Source organism: Engystomops pustulosus, chromosome 3 (genome assembly GCF_040894005.1).
Source record: "Engystomops pustulosus chromosome 3, aEngPut4.maternal, whole genome shotgun sequence".
Taxonomy (NCBI): domain Eukaryota; kingdom Metazoa; phylum Chordata; class Amphibia; order Anura; family Leptodactylidae; genus Engystomops; species Engystomops pustulosus.
In genome coordinates this window covers 42,985,117-43,005,198 of record NC_092413.1, presented here as the reverse complement: position 1 = coordinate 43,005,198, position 20,082 = coordinate 42,985,117, and the positions used below count along the sequence as shown (strand labels likewise).

The window sequence follows — 20,082 nt, the reverse complement described above, 5'->3', positions numbered from 1 at the left end:
TAACAATGGGTGAGAACTGCTCCTCTGCTTTCTTCACTCCACTCCTGATTTGGACATTGAAAAATGGATCTGAAAATCTGAAGTGTGAACACTCCCTAAACGCTTGTGATTGGTAACGAGTATCTTGTGTTCTGAATCTGTTAGAACACGACACATGTTACTTGTCTCCATATACATCTGTGATCAGGACCCCCCCCCCTCCTCCGCAGTGTGTGAACACGTCCTCATAAATGTTCCCTCATTTTTTTCTTGATAAGGTGAGTGAGATGTGAAAGGGCGTGACCTCTGTAACCTCAATTTTTATATATTTGTGGTAAAAGTGGCCTAAACAATAGTGTCCTAGGTGTCACATCCCTTTCTATCCGCTCTCTGGCAGATATAGATATAGATGATATAAAACACGTCACTCACACATCAGATGGAAAGACAACGTTTAATCCCACTTGGACCCTAAATGACAGATCACAGCTGAGCTGTTCCCATCTCTCCATGATGGGGGATTTCCCACAGTCTGGACAATATACAGTAACAGCGGAGCCTCCATGACGTCTTACTATACAATGTGATCATTAGTCTGAGGAGGAATCCCAGGTCAGTGCCTCATCTTCTGGGTGGGAGAAGAAGGCAGAGACGTGAGGCAGTGATGGAGAACCTGGCGCTCGTATAGTAGTCATCAGCCTCAGCTTCTCCAGGTCAGGACAGGAAGCGATGGCTGAGGGGGAATCCTGGGGGATCTGTGTCTTTCTCTTCTCTGGATTCTCCATCTGTAGGATATGGATGAGCGGTCGGATTCCTTGTAGGGATCAGGACACTGTGATGGATGTGATGTCCTGGAGGAAGAAAGGAGACAAATGGCAATGAGGAACAGCAGAGAAAATAATCCTTTATTAAAGGTGCTGGACCTCATCGAGGAGAGTCACCCCAATTCCCTTCTTCCCCCTATCAGTGAGAATTGTGGGGCGCTCTCTATTGGTAGGGATTAGACACATTGCACCCCCTCTATCACCTGCCGCAGATCACAGAGCCCCGTGCTGACCCCCCATAAATGGGTGACCTGGTGCTGTGCACTTACCAGTGACACCCCGGTCTGTACAGGTGGGGTACAGCACCGCGCACCTCCTCCCCCCATGTCCTATCTTATATTAGACACCAAGAAACACATCAGTAATTGTTCCATTATCCTCAATCATAAACACAAGTCACCATCCTGGACACAGTTTGTATATGATATTACAGCTCAGACATATACACTGCAATACAGCTGAAAATCCTGCAAATATATATTTCTACATCCGTATTCCCAATCTCCAGGCCTGACACTTCTCCTTGGAGATAATATAACTATTATAGAATAGATATAATGTAGTCAGTGCAGGTAAGTACCAGGGATGAGACGTTGTGGACTGGAGAACGCCCCTTCCTCAGGCTGTGATGCTGTGTATCCGGAGCATATTCCTGGAAGCTCTGCTGCCGCTGATCTGGAGCCTATATACAGATCCTGTGATCCCTCTATGGCCTGGGTGACCTACTGACATACAAACACGTCATAAACATGTGTAATTATATATGGTAACAGTAACATAATAACATATCACTACTTACCGGAGAGGAGCGGCTGTGCAGGATCCCTGCAGCTCATCTTCCATCCACCTCCCAGGTACTGGGTCTGATTCTGGTACCTAGATATTTGTGTATGTCCTGACGGGTGCAGTTACTCACCTCTTCCTCCAGGGGTCCAGGAGTCTCAATATTAACCCCTCGATCAAATGTACAACTATCTCTTTAAGACACCAGTACAATTGATTACTATATCAATGCACACAGAGATTTCCTCTATATACACTGCCATTGAGTGCAGCATGTGATACTGGCGCCTCTCACAGAAGGTACACGGCGTATGGCGGCACAATCAGCACATATGGGATATATACTGCTTGTACCACACATGAGCTCTGCAAGAAAACAAAAGAGAAATTAAAAAATGCAGGAGAATCAGCAGCACAATAATATACAATAATCAGATGACATTTCAGATAAGGATTTGGTCCACACACGGGCACCATTAGTTTGGTCCACACTCGGGCACCATTAGTTTGGTCCACACTCGGGCACCATCAGTTTGGTCCACACTCGGGCACCATCAGTTTGGTCCACACTCGGGCACCATCAGTTTGGTCCACACTCGGGCACCATCAGTTTGGTCCACACTCGGGCACCATCAGTTTGGTCCACACTCGGGCACCATCAGTTTGGTCCACACTCGGGCACCATTAGTTTGGTCCGCACTCGGGCACCATTAGTTTGGTCCGCACTCGGGCACCATTAGTTTGGTCCGCACTCGGGCACCATTAGTTTGGTCCGCACTCGGGCACCATTAGTTTGGTCCGCACTCGGGCACCATTAGTTTGGTCCGCACTCGGGCACCATTAGTTTGGTCCGCACTCGGGCACCATTAGTTTGGTCCTCTCTTGGGCACCATACATTTTGGCCTCTCTTGGGCACCATACATTTTGGCCTCTCTTGGGCACCATACATTTTGGCCTCTCTTGGGCACCATACATTTTGGCCTCTCTTGGGCATCATACATTTTGGCCTCTCTTGGGCATCATACATTTTGGCCTCTCTTGGGCACCATACATTTTGGCCTCTCTTGGGCACCATACATTTTGGCCTCTCTTGGGCATCATACATTTTGGCCTCTCTTGGGCATCATACATTTTGGCCTCTTGGGCATCATACATTTTGGCCTCTCTTGGGCATCATACATTTTGGCCTCTTGGGCATCACACATTTTGGCCTCTTGGGCATCACACATTTTGGCCTCTCTTGGGCATAATACAAAGTGGCCTCTTGGGCATCATACATTTTGGCCTCTCTTGGGCATCATACATTTTGCCTCTTGGGCATCACACATTTTGCCTCTTGGGCATGGCATCACACATTTGCCTCTTGGGCATGGCATCACACATTTTGGCCTCTCTTGGGCATAATACAAAGTGGCCTCTTGGGCATCAACAATTTGGCCTCTTGGGCATGGCATCACAAAGTGGCCTCTTGGGCATCACAAATTTTGCCTCTTGGGCATGGCATCACACATTTTGCCTCTTGGGCTTGGCATCACACATTTTGCCTCTTGGGCTTGGCATCACACATTTTGCCTCTCTTGGGCACAATAGGAAGTGGCCTCTTGGGCATCACACCTTTTGCCTCTCTTGGGCATCATACATTTTGGCCACTTGGGCATCACACCTTTGCCTCTTGGGCATCACACCTTTTGCCTCTCTTGGGCATCATACATTTTGCCTCTTGGGCATCACACATTTTGCCTCTTGGGCATGGCATCACACATTTTGCCTCTTGGGCTTAGCATCACACATTTTGCCTCTCTTGGGCACAATAGGAAGTGGCCTCTTGGGCATCACACCTTTTGCCTCTCTTGGGCATCATACATTTTGGCCACTTGGGCATCACACCTTTGCCTCTTGGGCATCACACCTTTTGCCTCTCTTGGGCATCATACATTTTGGCCACTTGGGCATCACACCTTTTGCCTCTCTTGGGCATCATACATTTTGGCCACTTGGGCATCACACCTTTGCCTCTTGGGCATCACACCTTTTGCCTCTTGGGCATCACACCTTTTACCTCTTGGGCATCACACCTTTTGCCTCTTGGGCATCACACCTTTTGCCTCTTGGGCATCACACCTTTTGCCTCTTGGGCATCACACCTTTTGCCTCTCTAGGGCATCAGACATTTTGCCTCTCTTGGGCACCACACCTTTTGCCTCTCTTGGGCATCACACATTTTGCCTCTCCTGGGCATCACACATTTTGACCTATCTGTGGCACCATATATTTTGGCCTCTCTTGGGCACTATTCAATGTAAATATTACAGCTGATACAATACAACTGAAGCCTCTGAGCAAAACACAACATTTTTTACCGAAAAAATGTGGTGTTCTGCTCAAAGGAAATAAAATACACAAAGCTAAATAAAGTTTTCGATGGGTCAGCAATCAAGTACAGCACCGAAGCACATAAATAATGATGAAAGGCCCCAAAACTTCTGCTTGTCATCACATTAGTATATTATAGAGAATCTGGCCCAGACTATTACTAAATACCCAAGTCACCCCAGCCCCCACACACATAACCAGACTGAGGCCCCATCATTCCTGTCCTCCAACATGACCCCTCCCTAATCTTACTCCAGCACAAGGCTCTCCTCTCATGGTCCCTATTCTTATAATAATAAACTTTATTTATATAGCGCCACCAAATTCTGCAGCGCTTGAAAGCAAGCAGAGATCTTGAAAATTGATACAGAAAGTAGATTGGAGAATTCATGACTCTTCATGACACAAACAATATAAATGATATTCCAGGTTGATGACCCCCCCCCCCATTGTTACCCTCTACTACCCCCAGTGTGGCTTCCCTTCCATTGTTACACATCAGCGTGGCCCTCTTATTCCATTCCCCCTGAAATCTCATTTTCCAAAATTCATATAATTTACATACGACCTTTCACCACCTCCATCATCTCCATCACCTCCATCCTGTAATATATGTGACTCCACTCATTGCAGCGCAGATGGAAGTGTTTTCTTACAATTGTAGTAATTTTTTTTTCTCAAATGTGTAAAGCAATAAAAAATTATTTCATCAACAATTAGTAAAAGGTTAAAAAAACAATTCTCATTAATAAAAAATCTGGATTATTTTGGTGACACATTTCCTTTTAGCCCCCATCATTCCTGGGCAAACTTATTTTTGATGTCTAGGGCCGCCCATCTGACAGTAAGAAGCCTATTTAGCATATTGTGTACTGACCCTACCCAGGAACTATTCTAATTAGACTCTCTACTGTCAGATGATTGGCCCTAGGCTGGAGAAAACACTCTGGCTCCACCCAATTGACAAGAAAGCAATAATACTAATGACATTGATGCTTGGGAAATGAGGGAGGAGGGTGGTGGAAGGTCTTTGAGCTCAGCCCAAAAGTGATTTTAGGGGGCTAAGTTTATAAAATTCCATTTTCTACTGGGATTGGATCCAAGAATTTTTGGAAATTTTACAACTTAACATTTGATAAATCAGGTTTACAGATGCTAGACTGAATATTGTTAAAGAAAAAAAAATGCACAAAAAGTGGTCTTTGGTTAGATAAATGGTGGTCCGCTCATAGAGGGGCAGGTTTTATAGAGTATAAACAAAAATGATTGCTAAAAAACTTGGTCTTTTAGGGAGGTGGTCTTCTCTATGGGGTGGTCTTATGTAGAAATGTGTGGATTTGTCCAGTATCTACTTTAACTTTCATGAAGTTTTCAATAAATTTCCATTTCTTATAAGAATTATCCTGCGAGTAGCATCTCTATATTCCTCTCTTGGGTAATGTAAGGCAGCGGGTGAGGACCCACTGTGCCACTGAACTGGTTTGGCTTAGGGCTAATCCTGAGGGCGTTGTCTAAGTGATTCCCTGGTTTTCACCCTTTAACCCCCATACGGGGATCTGGTCTTCGCTGCAGGGAGCCACCAGGTCGCTACCCCAGGAGTAGTCCCAGTTCAGTGACAGCTGACCCCGAAGGGTTTAGAGGAACTGGTGCGTGACCCTGAAGGGACATGAAGGGGGATAGTAGCTTGACCTACAGGTACTTGCTTTACTTATATCTTCTCCATTATATTGCTACTGCCTGTCACTAGTGACCCTGCTAGTGATGTCACTCTTGTTCCCGATGACCCTGACCCTGTGGATGCTCTTGTTCTTGATGGCTCTACTGACCCTGCACCTCTTGTTCCTGATGAGTTTTCTGCTGGGTTTCTCCTATTTGCTGGGACATTTGGTTTCATTCCTGATATGTTCTCATCTTGTCCCATAGCACTTTACAGTATCTTCTGGTGTCAAACATCATCTCTGTCCCTGACCACAATACTTCTCCATCATCACCAGCAATAACCCATGACAACCTCCTTGGTGGGATAATCCCAGTCTATCCGGTGTGAAATGGATGGAGAGAAACCCCACATTCCAGTATGTGGCCAAGATATAAGCCCCTTACCCCTGGCCGGGTACCAGATCTGCTCCATTTCCCTCATCTCTACTGCACTTGGGTTGTTTTTCACTGCAGAAAGTCCCACCTCGCTCCCACACTCATAGTTATGCTATGAGACTGATTTGTCTGTATAAAGGAAATCAACCAGCAGGAAAAAGTAAAAAAACACTGAAAATACTGACCGGAGCCCAGAGCACCCGACATCTCGTCCCCATGATCGGCTTTTTCTAAGTCTCTTTTCTAGGTGATCCCGGGATGTCAAGACTAGCAAAGACAAGCGCCGGGATCAAGATGAAGAGTAGGTGAGTATTTTCAGTGTTTTTTTTTACTTTGTCATACTGGATGATTTCCTTAAATTTCCATTAAATATTTATTTGTCTAATCTTATATCCAGATAATAAATCATAGCACAATCATAAACCTACATAATTATCATACAAACCCACACCCACCCACTTGTTGAGCTTGGTAACGTTTGGCCCCTTTAGGACCCCATAAATTAAGGTGAGACTGATGTATGTACCACTCCTCTCATGGTCTTTGTGTTTGTTCTTAACTTGAATTTGTATGTAAGTAAAAACTGTATATTTTATAATCAAAAATTTTTTGTCCTTGTGTAACTTTATTACAGACACCTTACAGCTGATCATTGTAGTCTGGGACTAAAGTAACATCCAGAGAGCTTCACCAGAGATCACAGTGGTCAAAAAGGTCCTGAAGCCTGAAGAGGTGAAACCTGGGTCGGGCGAGGTCTTTGGCGTTCTATGTTTCACTATATACAAACTTTTAACTTGACTCTTGTGAGTATATTTAATAAAAACCATTTCCCTTTGAACTTGCCAACCTGCACTTTCCTTTCCTGACTTCCAGACACAGGAGTAAGAGTGCATCACGGACACGGAAACGGGACGAGGATTGCGCTTGAACCCAGTGAAGGAGGATGAATGGTGATGCAAGGAGTCGTGGATATCTTTTATTTTCAGTCTACGAGAAGGTGGTGAGAGTTTCTCGTCTTTGATAACATCACAAGGAGTAGAGCACTAACTTTATATTTTTGATCCTGTGACTTTCTGGCTTATATGGGAGTATGCCGTGTTAGTGGCTCCTCCACCTTTTAAATTTAGTTTTAACCCCCTTTTTTCTGGACACTGTCTACTTTGTCTAAAAGGTCCGTCTGTAACTAGGGGTGGTCTTTAAGTCGGGTGTCTTTAAATAGGGGACTGTCTGTACTGTGCTCTCCCCAGATTCCACTTTTGGTCGTCCATTCATCATCAAAGAAACATATTTATATCCTCTTAGTGTCTCACCTATCCTGGGTCTAAAGGGGTTTCAGGTCCCAAACTATTATTGACCCATCTATAGGGTAATTTATAGGTGACTCTGTTGCTCGGCTGTGTAACCCTGAATAGGGAGCCAGAAGCAGACGTCTGTAGTGTAGCGGCTATCCTGGTTACCCCAATGGGACTGATTTATCAAAAGTATCTAAAACTCAGACAGTGCACAGTTATACTAGACAGTCATATTCTGCGCCAGGTCTATCCCAGTGTCTGAGGCTGGAGGATAAATCTGGTGGAGGATGAGACGGTCTGGTATAACTCTGCTCCTCCTACTGTCTTTACTTACACCAGAAAATGCACTAAAATTTTGTCATTTTGAGTGTTGTCTCCCCCCAACCACCCCAATCCCCACAACTTTTACCCTCCTCCCACCGACACTCCACTCCCTTACAACTTTTACCCTGATCCCCCACTACCAACCCAATCCCCACAACTTCTACCCTCCCGCCCCTCCCACTACAAACCCTATCCCCACAACTTTTTCCATCCCCCTCCACCAACACCCCACTCCCATACAACTTTTACCCCCCCCCCCCACCAACCCAATCCCCACAACTTTTACCCTCCACCAACATCCCACTCCCCAACAACTTTAACCCTGATTAACCCACCACCATCCCAATCCACACAACTTTTACCCTCCCCTACACCGACACCCCACTCCAATACAAATTTTATCCCTGATCCCCCCCACCATCAACCCAATGCCCACAACTTTTACCCTTCCACCACCAGCCCAAGGCCCACAACACTTACCCTGCTCCCTACCCAACCCCAATCCCCACATCTTTTACTCAACCGCACCACTGCCACTCCCCCACAACTTTTACCATGCCACCCACCACCACTCAGCAATCCCGCAACTTTTACCCTGCCACCCTCCACCAATACCCACAACTCTTACCCTGTTCCCCACCACTCTGATTCCCCACAACTTGTACCCAGCAATCCCCCACCACTCTGCCATTCCAAAATGTTTACAGCAGAGGGAGGAAGCTGCTAGAAAATGAAGGTTACAAGTCACACAATGAGCAGACATAGAGTTATTCCTTAGTGGACACTGATATCTGTACAGCGTGTAGAAGAACCGTTTAACATTTCTGTTCCTAACAAACCCAATGATGAGTTTCATTTGATCTGTTTTCATATTGCAGAGTGGTAGAGGTCGGGTACAATGATGATGGGGGGACCCTATGTCCATCCCTAGACCACTCATGGTGTAGGGAGGGATATTTTCATAAGTCTCTTTTCTAGGTGATCTCGGCGTGTCAAGACGAGCAAAGACAAGTGCAAGGATCAAGATGAAGAGGAGCAGAGGTGAGTATTTTCAGATGTTTTTACTATTTCATACTGGTTAATTTCCTTTAATTTTTATTCTTATATCCAGATAATAAATCATAACACAATAATAATTATTTTACCAGCCCACACTTTAGGGCTCATATTGTAAGGTGAGACTGATGTATGTACCACTCCTATCATGTTCTTTGGGCTTGTTTTTAAATTGAATTTGTATGTAAGTCAGAATTGTATATTTTATAATTGTAACTCCAGACAGAATATTTTTGTCCTATTGACCACTGGATTTTCACATTTTTTTTCTTTAATGGCACCAAAGATTATCAATAAAACTTCATTACAGACACCTTACAGCTGATCTGGAACTAAAGTAACATCCAGAGAGCTTCACCAGAGGTCAGAGAGGTGCGTCTGTAACTGGGGTAATCTGTAGGTGACTCCGCTGCCTGGCTGTGTTACCCTAAGGAGGGAGCCAGAAGCAGACGTCTGTAGTGTAGCGGCTATCCTGGTTACCACAGTGCACAGTTATACTAGACAGTCATATTCTGCGCCAGGTCTATCCCAGGGTCTGAGGCTGGAGGATAAATCTGGTGCCTTTGCCTACACCAGAAAAATGCACTAAAATTCTGCCATTTTGAGTCTTGTCTTCCGCCCTCCAACCACCCCAATCCACACAACTTTTACCCTCCCCCACCACCGTCCTGATCCCCACAACTTTAACCCTCCCTCGACTCCCCACTCCCACACAACTTTTACCCTGATCCCCCCAACACCAACCCTATGCCCACAACTTTTACCCTCCACTGACACCCCGCTCCCATTCAACTTTTACCCTGATCCCCCCACCACCAACCCAATCTACACAACTTTTACCTAGCTCCCCCACCACCGCCCTGATCCCCACAACTTTAACCCTCCACTGACACCCCGCTCCCATACAACTTTTACCCTGATCCCCCCACCACCAACCCAATCTACACAACTTTTACCTAGCTCCCCCACCACCCCACTGATCCCCACAACTTTAACCCTCCCCCTCCACTGACACCCCACTCCCATACAACTTTTACCCTGATCCCCCCACCACCAACCCAATCCCCACAAATTCCAACTCCCCCCAATCCACTAAATCTGGTGGAGGATGAGACGGCCTAGTATAACTCTGCTCCTCCTATTCTCTTTACTTACACCAGAAAATGCACTAAAATTCTGCCATTTTGGGTGTTGTCTCCCCAGCCATCACAACTTTTACCCTCCCCCAACACCCCACTCCCCTACAACTTTTACCCTGATCCCCACCACCACAAACCCAATCCTCAACCCACCCAGCAACCCACCACCTCTCTACCATCCCAAAGCTTTTACCCTATTCCCTACTACCCTGATCCCCAAAACTTTTACCCTTCCCCCACCAGCCCAATGCCCACAACACTTACCTTGCTCCCTACCCAACCCCGATCCATACATCTTTTACCCTGCCCCACCACCGCCACCCCACTCACCCAAAACTTTTACCCTGCTACCCTCCCCCAATACTCACAATATTTACCCTGTTCCCCACAACTTTTACCCTGATCCTCCACCACTACCATACGCCCCAACAGCTTTTACCTTGACCCACAACTACCACCCAGACCCCCCATAACTTTTACCCTGCCCAGAAGCCCGTGCTACCCCAATAAAGCTCCGTAATGTTTCAATAAATAAACTGTGACATAGATAGTGACTACAAGAAGCCGTGTAATATATCTTATCAGATGAAAGCGAATTGGCAAGATCTGTGCATAATCTGTGAGAGCTATATAAATAAAGGAATTATTATTATTATGAAAGTGCTTCCTCATCATCTTACTTTATCTCCATCATCCTCCCTCCTTCTCTCCTAATCTGCTTTTCCCTCTGAAGTCTCTGATTTATGTCATCTTTTCCAGGCACAATCTCACAGAGGAGTCGGATTATATAGAAGTCTATGGAGGGGGGGGGGCAGTGAGTAGGAGGAGAAAAGCCTCCACCCACCGGCACAGAGGGGACAGAAAATTTAGAGACAGAGACCGCAGAGGGAGGAAGCTGCTAGAAAATGTAGATTACAAGTCACACAATGAGTAAACATAAAGTTATTCCAAAGTTGAAGAACAGCTGGAGATGACATCATAGTATACATTACTAGATACATCACAGAGAGGGCGGAGCCTGGAGGTGCAGGGTTCTGTGTATGCGCCCCCCGTAGGCCAGCGCCCTGTATAACTGCAGGGGCTGCATGTAACCAAGTCCAGGCATGAATGTACATATCTAATACACAGAATATAAATCCATCATGTACAGTCACTTACCTCCTGTTACTTACCCACTCAGCACACAGGAGAGCGACCAATGGCATCACTCAAATAAGAAATTCTTTCTAAACAAGGAAAAAGATTAAAAGACAATAAACCTCTACAATTTTGGGATATTTTGCAGCTTTTGCAGTTTTTTTAGGTTTGTTCTTAAATTCAATTTGCAAGTTGGATTTGGTAGATTTTATAAATTTAGCTCCAGACAAAATTCGATTGTGACAATTGGATTTTCCAGATTTTGTGCTGTCATGGGAACAAGGATTATCAATAAAACTTTATTACAGACACCTTACAGCTGATAAAGGCATCCAGAGAGCTTCACCAGAGGTTACAGTGGGCAGAGAGGTCAGTATGTAACTAGGGGTCGCCTGTAAGTCGGGTGACAGGTTCCTATAGACACTACACAGTAGATAGTGATGATGTGGTTTTTATCAAGTGTGTGACTTACTTTGTTAGTAAATTTGCAATATCAAACTTTACCTGGTTCCCTCCACCACCCGCAGTGATGTCCCGGGGGGTGCGCATTTCAAATTGTAACATCCAATTGCTTGTTTGATATTGCATATTTAACTAACAAAGTAAGCCGCACATTTGATAGAAATGTCATCACTATCTACTGTTTAGTGTCTATAGGAACCTGTCACCAGTGAGAAATATCCTTCTGTTGACAGGTTCCCGACTTAAAGGGCATCTACCACCAGGATGAAGGACTGTATACAAATTAGCCTGAGGGGCTCCAGGCTCTATTAACACCTATGGAGCCTGGAGCCCCTCAGGGTAATTTGCATACAGTCCTTCATCCTGGTGGTAGATGTTCTTTAAGTCGAGAACTGCCTGTATATCCAAATACTGTATATTATATGTACATCCTTTCATATAGCGGCTGCAATTCTTTATATACAATGACATCCTGGATATCCTCTAATATGCAGCGACCCTCCCCCCATTACATAGATTTATCTCATATACAGTTATATATGCATCCTTATATACAGTGATCTATAGGACATTATACACAGTTATGTATAGGAAATTATATACATTGATATTCACATTCCCCATATACACATCAGACACATCTCCCTACAGTAATAAATGTCTCCTCCTGTGTGATATGTGTAATAGGGCAATTATCCTTAGAAGAATTGTCTATTTTTGAAGCTCCACCCACATGACTCCCACTGATAAGGTAATTCCTAGACCCCCTGCTGTCACTGCTATAGGGTCAGGGAGGTGTATTCTCAACCCCATTAACATCAATGGCCATCACTCCAAGTCCTGGGTAACCAGTTAGGGGACAGGGGGCGCTCTACCCCGACTCTCACCTGCATTATAGTGCTCCTCCGGCCATAGATGAAGCCTCCCCATGAGTCCTTCTGTGCAGTAACTGTGTGACCTCCTTCTCTTCAGATGTCTCCGGGGAGCAGGAGGAGTCCTTCTTGCTGGAGGTCTGGATGGAGGGGCAGCGGCGTCTTCTGGTGTAAACATGGCCGCCATCCCCTACTCCTGGTCTCCATGAAGTCATTGTCACAGCCGGAGTCATGAAGCGGCTGAGCTGTGACCTCACTGTGACAGGTTCTGAGGTTCTGCTGTCTGTATATATGGAGGATGACAGGACCTGAGGTTCTGCTGTCTGTATATATGGAGGATGACAGGACCTGAGGTTCTGCTGTCTGTATATATGGAGGATGACAGGACCTGAGGTTCTGCTGTCTGTATATATGGAGGATGACAGGACCTGAGGTTCTGCTGTCTGTATATATGGAGGATGACAGGACCTGAGGTTCTGCTGTCTGTATATATGGAGGATGACAGGGCCTGAGGTTCTGCTGCCTGTATATATGGAGGATGACAGGACCTGAGGTTCTGCTGTCTGTATATATGGAGGATGACAGGACCTGAGGTTCTGCTGTCTGTATATATGGAGGATCACAGGACCTGAGGTTCTGCTGTCTGTATATATGGAGGATGACAGGACCTGAGGTTCTGCTGTCTGTATATATGGAGGATGACAGGACCTGAGGTTCTGCTGTCTGTATATATGGAGGATGACAAGACCTGAGGTTCTGCTGTCTGTATATATGGAGGATGACAGGTCCTAAAGATGAGGCCTATCTCCCCCTGTGTGTTGACATGTCCTGATCTCCTCTAGTTATATATTTACTGGACGTCTTCTGCCAACTGTCACCACCAGTCATGTACCAGTCATATACCAGTCATATACCAGTCATGTGCCAGTCATATACCAGTCATACACCAGTCATTTACCAGTCATACACCAGTCATATACCAGTCATACACCAGTCATTTACCAGTCATACACCAGTCTTGTGCCAGTCATACACCAGTCATATACCAGTCATACACCAGTCATGTACCAGTCATGTACCAGTCATGTGCCAGTCATATAACAGTCATATAACAGTCATACACCAGTCATATACCACTCATGTGCCAGTCATACACTAGTCATGTGCTAGTCATGTGCCAATCATATACCAGTCATACACCAGTCACACACCAGTCATACACCAGTCATGTGCCAGTCATAAACCAGTCATATACCAGTCATACACTAGTCATGTGCTAGTCATGTGCCAGTCATACACCAGTCATACACCAGTCATATACCAGTCATATACCAGTCATACACCAGTCATGTGCCAGTCATACACCAGTCCAGGGGCGTTGCTAGGATGGTAAAAGATCCGGGGCACGGGCCCCAATGTATGTGTATCGCACTTTCAGTAATGCCCGCTACTGTACATACTCTCCCTCACATTTGGTTCTGCCAATAATAACGTTATTGAGGGTATATGCAGCTACAGAAACACAGGAGAAATCCCTACGTGTAAGGCTACATTCCCACTGCCGTGAGCCCGCCGCAGCGTAGCACGGCGGGCACAAGGCAACGCGGGGAGAGGAGGAGGAGGTGAGCATAGCTCACCCCTGCCCCTCTCCATAGCGATCTATGGCCGTGGCGCGGTAATACGGGAAAAGATAGGACATGTCCTATCTTTTCCCGGGCTACGGAGCGGTACGGTGCCGCACGTGTGCGGCACCGTACCACTCCTGTAGGGCGCCGCGAGCCCATAGGAGTGTATGGGGGACGTAAATCGGCCGCATATACGTCCCCTATACTGTAGTGTGAATGTAGTCTTACAGACAGTGACTGCTGGTGACATGTCCACTATACCAGTGATTTTCAACCTGTGACACATGGTTGAGTGTGCCGCGGGGAAAGTTCCCCGAACCATGGTGTCCATGTGTTGTGCTCCCGCCGCGCCCCTGTATTTCAGCCCCCATACTTACCTACAAGCCCTGCGTCGGCGATCCGCCCATCTTCTGTAGCTCCTGCACCGCGCGGCCCATGTCACGTGCGCGGTGCAGGAGCTACAGGGGGCTCTTAATTAGTAAAGGGAGGCCGCTAGGGGCTCTTAATTAGTAAAGGGAGGCCGCTAGGGGCTCTTAATTAGTAAAGGGAGGCCGCTAGGGGCTTTTAATTAGTAAAGGGAGGCCGCTAGGGGCTCTTAATTAGTAAAGGGAGGCCGCAAGGGGCTCTTAATTAGTAAAGGGAGGCCTTTAGAGGCTCTTAATTAGTAAAGGGAGGCCGCTAGGGGCTCTTAATTAGTAAAGGGAGGCCGCTAGGGGCTCTTAATTAGTAAAGGGAGGCCGCTAGGGTCTTTTAATTAGTAAAGGGAGGCCGCTAGGGTCTTTTAATTAGTAAAGGGAGGCCGCTATGGGCTCTTAATTAGTAAAGGGAGGCCGCTAGAGGTTTTTATTAGTAAAGGGAGGCCGCTAGAGGCTCTTAATTAGTAAAGGGAGGCCGCTAGAGGCTCTTAATTAGTAAAGGGAGGCCGCTAGAGGCTCTTAATTAGTAAAGGGGGGCCGCTAGGGGCTCTTAATTAGTAAAGGGAGGCTGCTAGGGGCTCTTAATTAGTAAAGGGAGGCCGCTAGGGGCTCTTAATTAGTAAAGGGAGGCCGCTAGAGGCTCTTAATTAGGAAAGGGAGGCCGCTAGGGGCTCTTAATTAGTAAAGGGAGGCCGCTAGGGGCTCTTAATTAGTAAATGGAGGCCGCTAGGGGCTCTTAATTAGTAAAGGGAGGCCGCGAGGGGCTCTTAATTAGTAAAGGGAGGCCGCGAGGGGCTCTTAATTAGCAAATGGAGGCCACTAGGGGCTCTAAATTAGTAAAGGGAGGCCGCTAGGGTCTTTTAATTAGTAAAGGGAGGCCGCTAGGGGCTCTTAATTAGTAAAGGGAGGCCGCTAGGGGCTCTTAATTAGTAAAGGGAGGCCGCTAGAGGTTTTTATTAGTAAAGGGAGGCCGCTAGAGGCTCTTAATTAGTAAAGGGAGGCCGCTAGGGGCTCTTAATTAGTAAAGGGAGGCAGCTAGAGGCTCTTAATTAGTAAAGGGAGGCCGCTAGGGACTCTTAATTAGTAAAGGGAGGCCGCTAGGGGCTCTTAATTAGTAAAGGGAGGCCGCTAGGGGCTCTTAATTAGTAAAGGGAGGCCGCTAGGGGCTTTTAATTAGTAAAGGGAGGCCGCTAGGGGCTCTTAATCAGTAAAGGGAGGCCGCTAGAGGTTTTTATTAGTAAAGGGAGGCCGCTAGGGGCTCTCAATTAGTAAAGGGAGGCCGCTAGAGGTTTTTATTAGTAAAGGGAGGCCGCTAGAGGCTCTTAATTAGTAAAGGGAGGCCGCTAGGGGCTCTTAATTAGTAAAGGGAGGCCGCTAGAGGTTTTTTATTAGTAAAGGGAGGCCGCTAGGGGCTCTTAATTAGTAAATGGAGGCCACTAGGGGCTCTAAATTAGTAAAGGGAGGCCGCTAGGGTCTTTTAATTAGTAAAGGGAGGCCGCTAGGGGCTCTTAATTAGTAAAGGGAGGCCGCTAGAGGTTTTTATTAGTAAAGGGAGGCCGCTAGGGGCTCTTAATTAGTAAAGGGAGGCCGCTAGAGGTTTTTATTAGTAAAGGGAGGCCGCTAGAGGCTCTTAATTAGTAAAGGGAGGCCGCTAGGGGCTCTTAGTTAGTAAAGGGAGGCAGCTAGAGGCTCTTAATCAGTAAAGGGAGGCCGCTAGGGACTCTTAATTAGTAAAGGGAGGCCGCTAGGGGCTCATAATTAGTAAAGGGAGGCCGCTAGGGGCTCTTAATTAGTAAAGGGAGGCCGCTAGGGGCTTTTAATTAGTAAAGGGAGGCCGCTAGGGGCTCATAATTAGTAAAGGGAGGCCGCTAGAGGTTTTTATTAGTAAAGGGAGGCCGCTAGGGGCTCTTAATAAGTAAAGGGAGGCCGCTAGAGGTTTTTATTAGTAAAGGGAGGCCGCTAGAGGTTCTTAATTAGTAAAGGGAGGCCGCTAGGGGCTCTTAATTAGTAAAGGGAGGCCGCTAGGGGCTCTTAATTAGTAAAGGGAGGCCGCTAGAGGTTTTTTATTAGTAAAGGGAGGCCGCTAGGGGATGTTAATTAGTAAAGGGAGGCTGCTAGAAGTTTTTTATTAGTAAAGGGAGGCCGCTGGAGGCTCTTAATTAGGAAAGGGAGGCCGCTAGAGGCTCTTAATTAGGAAAGGGAGGCCGCTAGGTGCTCTTAATTAGTAAAGGGAGGCCGCTAGGGGCTCTTAATTAGTAAAGGGAGGCCGCTAGGGGCTCTTAATTAGTAAAGGGAGGTCGCTAGGGGCTCTTAATTAGTAAAGGGAGGCTGCTAGGGGCTCTTAATTAGTAAAGGGAGGCCGCTAGGGGCTCTTAATTAGTAAAGGGAGGCCGCTAGAGGTTTTTATTAGTAAAGGGAGGCCGCTAGGGTTTTTTTTATTAGTAAAGGGAGGCCGCTAAGGGGCTCTTAATTAGGAAAGGGAGGCCACTAGGTGCTCTTAATTAGTAAAGGGAGGCCGCTAGGGGCTCTTAATTAGTAAATGGAGGCCGCTAGGAGCTCTTAATTAGTAAAGGGAGGCCGCTAGGGGCTCTTAATTAGTAAATGGAGGCCACTAGGGGCTCTTAATTAGTAAAGGGAGGCCGCTAGGGGCTCTTAATTAGTAAATGGAGGCCACTAGGAGCTCTTAATTAGTAAATGGAGGCCGCTAGGGTCTTTTAATTAGTAAAGGGAGGCCGCTAGGGGCTCTTAATTAATAAAGGGAGGCCGCTAGGGGCTCTTAATTAGTAAAGGGAGGCCGCTAAGGGCTCTTAATTAGTAAAGGGAGGCCGCTAGGGGCTCTTAATTAGTAAAGGGAGGCCGCTAGGGGCTATTAATTAGTAAAGGGAGGCCGCTAGGGGCTCTTAATTAGTAAAGGGAGGCCGCTAGGGGCTCTTAATTAGTAAAGGGAGGCCGCTAGGGGCTCTTAATTAGTAAAGGGAGGCCGCTAGAGGTTTTTTATTAGTAAAGGGAGGTCGCTAGGGTTTTTTTTATTAGTAAAGGGAGGCCGCTAGGGGCTCTTAATTAGTAAAGGGAGGCCGCTAGGGGCTTTTTATTAGTAAAGGGAGGCCGCTAGAGGCTCTTAATTAGTAAAGGGAGGCCGCTAGGGGCTTTTTATTAGTAAAGGGAGGCCGCTAGAGGCTCTTAATTAGTAAAGGGAGGCCGCTAGGGGTTCTTTATTAGTAAAGGGAGGCCTTTTATGACTGTTTTAGTGTCATTTTGTGCTATTTTGGTTGGTGGTGTGCCTCAGGATTTTCTAAGTATAAAAAGTGTGCCGCGGCTCAAAAAAGGTTGAAAATCACTGGACTATACTATTAGGCATCACCACATGTCCTTCATTGTCCCTATATCTTGGTTCTCCGAAGGCGCGTTAACATGTTGCAATTAAAAATGCATCGCAATCAGTTTTGAGGTGGTTTTAGGTGCATTTTGTTATTTTAAGTGAACAACATTTGTGGAATAGGTTTCCCCTTCAAACTCAAATTCACCCGTTCAGATCAGGTCTTTCACCTGTTAAATTGACAAAACTGCACCTAAAACCACCTCAAAACTGCAACATGTGAACACACCCTCCTATGTTGCTGCCCTAACACTCTCCCAAAATACTGTAAGGCTGCGCTCACACGTTTGCATCTAAACAAATACAAGACACCAGGTGCTCTTATCCATCACATAACCATCACTGGAAACTCATGTGTGAGCAAACCGAGGCCTCATCCTACTGCCACGTGTGAACACGCCCCAAGAAATGTCCCCACAGCCCCCAGCAAATCCTCTCAGTAATGTCTCCCCCACACAGCCCCCCTGCAATGTCCCCCACACAGCCCCCCTGCAATGTCCCCCACACAGCCCCCCTACAATGTCCCCCACACAGCCCCCCTGCAATGTCCCCATTTATGTCCCCACAGAGAGCCCCCCCTGTAAGGTCCCCCAGTAATGTCCCCACACACAGCCCCCCTGCAATGTCCCCATTTATGTCCCCACACACAGCACCCCTGTAATGTCCCCCACACAGCTCCCCTGCAATGTCCCCATTTATGTCCCCACACACAGCACCCCTGTAATGTCCCCATACACAGCACCCCTGTAATGTCCCCACACACAGCACCCCTGTAATGTTCCCAATAATTTCCCCATACACAGTCTCCCTGTAACGTCCCCCTCAAACAGCACCCATGTAATGTCCTCCTGTAATGTCTCCAAACACAGCCCCCCTGTAATGTCCCCCAGTAATGTACCCACACACAGCCCTCACCTGTAATGTCCCCCACACACAGCCCCCTGTAATGTCCCCCCGTAATGTCCCCACACACAGCCCCCCTGTAATGTCCCCACTCACACAGCCCCCCTGTAATGTCCCCACACACACAGCCCCCCTGTAATGTCCCCACACACACACAGCCCCCCTGCAATGTCCCCACACACAGCACCCCTGTAATGTCCCCACACACAGCACCCCTGTAATGTCCCCATACACAGCACCCCTGTAATGTCCCCACACACAGCACCCCTGTAATGTACCCACACACAGCACCCCTGTAATGTCCCCAAACACAGCACCCCTGTAATGTCCCCACACACAGCACTCCTGTAATGTCCCCACACACACAGCACCCCTGTAATGTCCCCACACACAGCCCCCCTGTAATGTCCCCACACACAGCCCCCCTGTAATGTCCCCACACACAGCCCCCCTGTAATGTCCCCACACACAGCCCCCCTGTAATGTCCCCACACACAGCCCCCCTGTAATGTCCTCAGTAATGTCCCCACACATATCCCCCTGTAATGTCCCCAGTAATGTCCCCACACACAGCCCCCCTGTAATGTCCCCAGCAATGTCCCCACACACAGCCCCCCTGTAATGTCCCCAGTAATGTCCTGGCCGTCACTATATAGTGCTCGATGCGGCCATTTCCGGCCGCTCGAGCACTATTACTGGAGCGATGTGGCCGGAAGACAACCCCGGTGCACATCGCTCCATGAACTGGGATGCGCGGCCGCGTGATGATGTCACCACGCGGCCGCGCACCCCTTCCTTCCCGGATGCAGCAAGAAGAAGCAAGACACGGGACCTGAGGTGAGTAAAATGGTTTTTTTTTTATCAAACAGTATTAAAAGATGGTGGGGGCAGAAATATCTAAAATAATTAATTTGTCGTGGGCAGCACATTAAATAGTTAATTGTGTGTGGGGGGGGGCAGCAGCATATTAAATAGTTTATTATGAGGGGGCAGCATATTAAATAGTTAATGGTGGGGGGCAGCATATTAAATAATTAATGGTGGGGGGCAGCATATAAAATAGTTAATTGTGGGGGGGGGCAGCATATAAAATAGTTAATTGTGGGGGGGGGGGGGCAGCATATAAAATAGTTAATTGTGGGGGGCCAGCATATAAAATATTTTATTATGGGGGGCAGCATATTAAATAGTTTATTATGGGGGCATTAAGTAGTTAATTCTGGGAGGGGCAGCATATTAAATAGTTAATTGTGTGTGTGGGGGGGGGTGTGGAATATTAACTCCCTCACGCTCTGAGGTTTACATGTATGGCACAGAGGTGCGGCGCCACCATCTTTATTCCTATCATCGGTTGCCATAATAGCCTTGGGTCTTCATCAGACCCAAGGCTGCATGGCATCTGCAGTTTCGTTACAATGTACCAGTGG

General features: G+C 47.0%; 1 long non-coding RNA gene across 5 annotated transcripts; it reads right to left on the bottom strand.

The window, feature by feature from the left end:
* Positions 1–414: 414 nt before the first annotated feature.
* On the bottom strand, positions 415–12,630 carry LOC140121246 (uncharacterized). Of its 5 annotated transcripts, none has more exons than XR_011854048.1 (4): positions 12,351–12,630; positions 11,023–11,090; positions 1,384–1,952; positions 415–830 (listed from the first exon to the last, which is right to left on the bottom strand). It is a non-coding gene; the product is annotated as an uncharacterized lncRNA (long non-coding RNA). The 5 variants fall into 5 exon arrangements; XR_011854049.1 differs by having other exon boundaries at positions 11,037–11,090; XR_011854050.1 differs by lacking the exons at positions 11,023–11,090; positions 12,351–12,630 and adding an exon at positions 3,425–7,698 and having other exon boundaries at positions 1,384–3,249.
* Between the last annotated feature and the right edge of the window lie 7,452 nt (positions 12,631–20,082).